A 6,098-nucleotide genomic window follows, 5' to 3' on the forward strand; every position below is an offset into this window, starting at 1 on the left:
TCCTGCTAAGGGCTTTTTTCCGTGGGGAACATGGTGGAACAGAGTTCCAGAACCTCTTCATGGAAACAAAATTCTAAAAAAAAAAAAATGTTTAACAGTTCACAAGGGGGCACCTGTCTGCAGGGGTGGAATTCTAGCAGGAACTCCTTTGCATATTAGGCCACATCCCACCGATGTAGCCTCCAAGAGCTTACAAAAAAGAACCTTTTAAGTTCTTGGAGGATTGGCTACATCAGGGGTGTGTGGCCTAATATGCAAAGGAGCTCCAGCTAGAATTCCACCTCTTCCTGTCTGTTTCTCCTTCATTTCCCTCCTGAGAGTTCTGACACCTTTTTTCCAGAAGACAAAGCCCTACTCCTGCGATGGTTGAGATTACAATGGATCTCCAGGCGATGCATCATTTCACCTGGAGAATATGGCTTCTTTGGAAGGGGAACTCTATGGCATTATTAGCCATTGAAGTCCCTTCTCTCCCCAAACCCTGCCATTCTCAGGCTCTACCCCCAAAATTGCCAGGTATTTCCCAACCTGGAGCTGGCAACTGGGATGATAAATGTGTGAGTATGGAGCTCCATTTAGCAGTACAGACTAGAACTTTGAGAGACCAGCATTTAAAATTCTATTCTGCCATGTCATTCTCAGGTGGAATCTAGTGCGTCATAATGAAGAAGAGATTGGATTTATACCCTGCCCTTCACTACCAGAAGGAGTCTCAGAGGGCCTTACAATCTCCTTTCCCTTCCCCTCCCCACCACAGACACCCTGTGAGGCAGATGGAGCTGAAAGAGCTCTGACAAAAACTGGCCTGGAGAGCAACAGCTCTGCAAAAACTTGTGTCTGACTTAAGGTCACATCAGCAGCTGCAAGTGGAGGAGTGGGGAATCAAACCCGGTTCTCCCTGATAAAAGCCTGCACGCTTAACCACTACACCAAACTGGCTCTCTCAGCTTAATCTTTCAATTTAACCTGCTGTTGTAAGGGATAAATTGGGAAGATCATCATCCACATCAAGATGAACTCCGTGGGTGAAAGACAGGTTTAAATGAATGATGGCTGATATGCAGGCCCAGCACATGGGGTTCTGTCCCCCGAGGCAGAACTCCAACGCGCGCCCCCAAGATGATGTCATCACACGATGTCATCACAAGAGGTGACGTCATCACACTGGCTGCTCAGTCGTCCCCTTCGCAGCGCTTGGCAGGCACTGGAGAGGGAAAGCCCTGGGTTTGGGTTTTCTTGCTTTAAAGCCAAGAAAAAACGCTGGTCAGTTTCCCTCCGCAGCACTTGCTGAGTTCCACAGGCACGGCAGACAGAAGTGACGAGGCTCGGGAAGGCACGAGTGGGGAGGAGGTGCCCGCCCCCCACCCCTGCTGGGATCTGGCACCCTAGGCATTTGCCGAGTTTGCCTACTTCCATCCACCGGCCCTGCTAATGTTTTCTACTCTTCTTGAGCAATACCGTTCTGTACTCTGTACTTAGCTGAACCTCCTTCAGCCTTTGTTGCTTGGACTAATCCTTTTCCCTGATGAGAACCTCCATTTTGAGATTTGTTTTTAATCTGCTGCTCTTTCCCTAGCCTTCCTCCTGTTGGCAGAGTGATTAAAACAGTTGGCAGAGTAATTAGCACAGCAAAGGTGTTAACAACCTGATTAAAGTGTAGATAAGGCTTTATTTAGGAACTAACATATTTGATAATGAAGAGAAGAGACAAGGTCCCAGTGAGATGACTAGCTGAGAGAGAGACTAATAAGGTCGTTTTCACACACTCTAAATAATGCTCTTTCAATCCACTTCCAATGCACTTCACAATTGGATTTTACTATATGAAATGGCAAAAATCCACTGCAAACGGTCGCTGAAATGGATTGAAATGGTGTTATTTGGCATGTGCGAAAGTGCCTCCGATGGGGAATTTCTGAGAAGGGGGAAATTACCCTCAGAGTAGCAATCTGGAGTCAGACAAGTATTGACACTTAACAGGAGAGAAAGCGCTAACCTCACTATCCTATCTGTCTTCTTACTGACTCACTGCAGGGCCTCCATCTCCTTTGTACACCAGGCATTGCCTAGCCCAACACCCCTGGGGCACTGTGTGGTCGCTACTCAGTGCGTTAAGAATTGGCAAAGCTTTCTGTAAAAGTGCCGTAAACAGGGAGTTCAAAGCTGGTTTGCGCCTTATAATTCTCCCCTTCCCACAAACCCCTTAAGCATCCTCCCTTCTATGCATATGCGCTTATGAGTCTGTTGTCGATTTCACAGAGGAAGCCGAGGGCAACCTTTAAACCGTCCTGGTAAAGTCAAACAATGGGGAGGGACTGTGGCTCAGTGGTAGAGCATCTGCTTGGTAAGCAGAAGGTCCCAGGTTCAATTCCTGGCATCTCCAACTAAAAAAGGGTCCAGCCAAATAGGTGTGAAAAACCTCAGCTTGAGACCCTGGAGAGCTGCCAGTCTGAGAAGACAATACTGACTTTGATGGACCCAGGGTCTGATTCAGTATAAAGCGGCTTCATATGTTCATATGTTCAAATGAATTTGAGCATTTAGCTTTGGATCGATCATGCCCATGATCAATATCTCCATTTATACAGGTGTGAATGCAACAGACCACCCCCCTAACACAGAGACCCACACACACATCGTGAAAGAGCTCCTACGCATGCAAGAAGCTCCATTGGCTTGAAGGGACAGAGCTAACACATAGAATCCAAAAGTATGTGTTCTCTGACTTTCTCTCCCCACTGCAGTTAAAGAAAAAGGCTTTCTTTGTTTGTACAGACGCCATTCCCTTGCCCCAAGCTGACTGCTGGATCAGGATGTCTCTCTCTTTATATATTGACGCAATAGAAAATACACAGCAAATTCAACGATCAATATTGTTAAGTATTCTCTCTCCCCCAAGAGGACAGTGCTTCTAGGGGCAGCACTGGAAGGCTTAAGCTTCCTTTGGATGAGAGATCACGAGAGGCTTACGGTATCTTTTTTGTAATAGATGTTTTATTTACTGTTACACAAGCAGAGCCTCCCGAAAGCAAACAGTCTCCTAAAACCGGACAGTGAAGCCACCGATCCTATCCCAGATTCCCCCAAAGTAGCAGCCCACTGAGTGTTTCTAGTCCAGCTAACAGCCTGCAGCAGCATGCATCGGCCCCCAAACTCAAAACTTCTGTGGCCTCCGAATTCCTTTTCTCCCAACCACAATTCTGACAGGTAGGGTTTCCAACCTCCAAGTGGTAAAACAACAGACCAAAACTGTGACTAACCCAAAATGGCACCGTATATAGTATAATGAAGAAGATATTGGATTTATATCCCGCCCTATACTCTGAATTTCAGAGTTTCAGAGCAGTCACAATCTCCTTTACCTTCCCCCTCACTCACAACAGACACCCTGTGAAGTAGGTGGGGCTGAGAGAGCTCTTCCAGAACCTGCCCTTTCAAGGACAACTTCTGCGAGAGCTATGGCTAACCCAAGGCCATTCCAGCCACTGCAAGTGGAGGAGTAGGGAATCAAACCCGGTTCTCCCGGATAAGAGTTTGCGCACTTAACCACTACACCAAACTGGCTCTCTTAATGAATCTTATATATTTAGACTTCCACACCTGTTTATAACCACAACTTCAACCCAAAACTTCAAAACTCTGAAGAATTGATGCTTGTAATGCCTGAATGCAATCTGGAAGTGTTGGAGTTCTGGATTTCATCTTGACCACTCCTTGATAAAAACTCTTTGAAATGGAGGATTACTGAGGCTGGCATCTCCACCGGAGGGGGCATGAGAGGTTCCTTACCCATAGGAAGAATGGACATGTGAGCCCTACAAGCACTTTCTACTACAAGCACTTTCTATCTTTCAAGTCTGGAGTTTGGATTTTCGAGTCTGGAGTTCGGATGGACTTTAAGGAATTTATGAATTGAAATACTGAAGTTGTGGTTGTAAACAGGTGTGGAAGTCTAAATGTATAAAATTCATTGTTATACTATATGGTGGTATTTTTGGTTAGTCATGGTTTTGTTATGTTGCTTTATCCTCTGTCTGTGACTCTCCTAATGGTTGTTTTCAACCTCCAAGTGGTGTCATGAGTGGAGATTTCCTGAGATTATAACTGATCTTCAAGAGACAGAGATCAGTTCACCTGAAGAAAATGGCCACCTTGGAAGATGGTCTCTACGGCATTATACTTCACTGAAATCCCTCCTTCCTCAGGCTCCACCCCTAAAATCTCCTCAGGCTTCACCCCTAAAATCTCTCAACTCAGAGCTGGTAACCCTACAGACAGGTGTGGTATGGCCAAGAACAAAGAGAGATACTGGACCACTCAGAAGTACTAAAGCTCCATTCTAAATCCCCAGTTAAGTATGTGTAGCAGAAGGCCCATTCATGCTGATGAAGAGAGCCAAACTGATACCTTTTAATGTGGCAATGTTAAATTGAAGAATGACGACTAGGAATGGGCACGAACTGGTTCACAACTAAAATTCAGCACAAACCAATTTTTGGTGAAGGTGCCTTCCCCGAACATTTACTGGACTTTTGTCAGCCAAGTGAGGGGGGGGGGGGCAAAATGGACCAGTGAAATGCCTGTGAGCCATTTCAGCCTAACAGCTGGCAGGTGAACCTGCCCAGATGTTAGGCTGAAACAGCTGCTAGCCATTAAAACCTAACAGTGGAGTGGATCTGCCCATCAGCTGTTAGGTTTCAATGGCTGCAAGCCATTGGATCTGCCCATCAGCTGTTAGGGTTAAATGGCTGCTAATCCTTCCTGGGCACCCCCCCCACACACACACTTTCTCCCAGCCACTGCAAGCCACGGAAGGGAGAAAAGGAGATATGAACCGGCCAGTTCAGTTCGGGGCATTTTCGTCTCAGTTCGGGGGCTATCCCGAACTGAACCAGAATCTTCAGTTTGTGCCTATCCCTAATGATGTCTCTCTGAAGGACACTCTGTTGTGTTCACATCTCCTTTTCCCTTTCAAAAGCATCTTTCCAGTACTTTAAGCCCAAAGGCTAATGGCAAACAAACAAGCAGGTGAGGTTAGTCACTGCACATAAAATGTGGCAGGGAGAAGTTATGCTAAGCCATGCTGTAAATTATATACTTTGTCAGCTCATTCATGGAGTTGTCACAATTAGATTATTCTGACTCAAGGATTACCATATCTGAAAGCTGAAAGAAGAAACCATGTGACTGTCAGGAATCCTGCTACTTATTTTTTTTTTTTTTTAAAAACCCACCCTAATGCATATTAATACATATTGCTGCAACTACATTGAAAACAGTGAATGCTAATTAATGAATGCTTCGTCCATGAGTCAGGACACTGTCCATTTCTTACTAGCAATTTCCCTCCCTCCTATGTTAGTGTGAAAGATTAATGTAAAGATATTGAATCCTTTTGGTCCAGTGGGGAGTCGATTTAAAGTTAGGGCTTTTTTGTAGCAGGAACTCTTCTGCATGTAAGGCCACACCCCCTGATGTAGCCAATCCCCTTGGAGCTTACAGTAGACCCTGTACTAAGAGCCCTGTAAGCTCTTGGAGTATTGGCTACATCAGGGGTGTGGGCCTAATATGCAAAGGAGTTCCTGCTACAAAAAAAAAGCCCTGGAGATATGTAACCAGACAAGCTTGTTATATTCCAAACTCCCGGGACCGCCAAGGCTTACTTCAGTCACCCATGCTTTCCGGACCCTCTGCCCCCAAGCCTTCAGTGGCCCCCGACCCTACCCCATACGGCTTGGGTTCTATCATCCTCTCCCCCCCACCTTCAGCTGATTTTTGCTGTAATGGTCAAGGTGACGATGGGGAGGATCCATGCTCTACTGGCCAAGTGGCAGCAGACTTAAAGCCCTGTGCGCACCGTGCCTCTTAAGTTTGCACAGCACTCTGGGAAATCTGGTTCCTAAAGCACCCCCACGGTTGTACAAGTACACTGAGCCTTCTGGCCCCCCTCAGTGCAAACTGGGACTTTCTTTCCATGCCCAAAGCTGTTTATGAATGGCAGATGCGACAGAGAGAGTGTGGTCTATCCTGAAGGGTTGCTACAGACCTGGGAACTTCCATGTCTTGGCACAGACTGATAGTTGTAGTTGGTCCACACA

The 6,098-nt window shown here is 46.2% G+C and overlaps 1 non-coding gene across 1 annotated transcript; it reads left to right on the forward strand.

The window, feature by feature from the left end:
- The first annotated feature begins 2,308 nt into the window (after positions 1–2,308).
- On the forward strand, positions 2,309–2,383 carry TRNAT-GGU (transfer RNA threonine (anticodon GGU)). The gene has a single exon. It is a non-coding gene; the product is annotated as a tRNA-Thr (tRNA).
- Positions 2,384–6,098: the final 3,715 nt, after the last annotated feature.

This window comes from Heteronotia binoei, chromosome 7, assembly GCF_032191835.1.
Source record: "Heteronotia binoei isolate CCM8104 ecotype False Entrance Well chromosome 7, APGP_CSIRO_Hbin_v1, whole genome shotgun sequence".
Taxonomy (NCBI): Eukaryota; Metazoa; Chordata; class Lepidosauria; order Squamata; family Gekkonidae; genus Heteronotia; species Heteronotia binoei.